Raw genomic sequence first — 860 nt, forward strand, 5'->3', positions numbered from 1 at the left:
GTGGCATAAGGGGTATTAGCTGCGCATGAGACTTAGATCCTTGAAAACAAAGATGGCGAGTTTAAGGGAAAATGCATTACGGTTACTATAAGTCGATTACGGGAAAGGGAGGAATAACTTAAGATGGGAAGAAAAGAGAAAGAAAACGCTAAAAGTGAACTCTGAGTATCGAAGAATGGGATAAATGATATTACATAGATGGTACGGATATCTAGACATACTACTATTTCGAGTATCCCTATGGGACAAAAGTTGTTAATTGGAGCAGATGTAGACATTGACTCATAACTAATGGTTGAGCTAAGTAAAATACATCCTTGTTTGGATTGCTATGTTGGTTGTATTACGTGATTACAAAACTGCAAGATGAGTATGTTAAGACTTCACACATGAATTACTGTAGCTATAAATTATGGGAAATGACATGAATATGATTCAGTATAATAAGGGAATTGAGGAAAGGGATACATGAATTCAAGATTGGAAGTGAGGAAACAGATTTTAGAATGGTATAAGTAAGACCCTTAAAGGGGGGGGGGGGGGGGGGGGAAGTGAGTAAGGAAAATACAAGTGTAGAGATTGAAACGATGAATCCTAAGATGTGACAGATATAGACTCTAAAACAAAAAGTGAGAGTTATGCAGAAATGAGTCTAATAGCTAGTAAATAAATTTACAAGAATCGAGCGGGTATCTGAGACTGTACTGGAAATCATTCGTGAAGACCTTGAACAACATGACAGTGAGAGCAAATAACTCAAGGAATATTGTAAAGGATAGCTTTGGTATACTGGAATAGAGGAAAGGAACTAACAGTAGAGTCGTTTGTTAATGGTATTGCGATTTATAAGTGACAAATAA

Source organism: Lycium barbarum, chromosome 1, assembly GCF_019175385.1.
Source record: "Lycium barbarum isolate Lr01 chromosome 1, ASM1917538v2, whole genome shotgun sequence".
Classification (NCBI taxonomy): Eukaryota; Viridiplantae; Streptophyta; class Magnoliopsida; order Solanales; family Solanaceae; genus Lycium; species Lycium barbarum.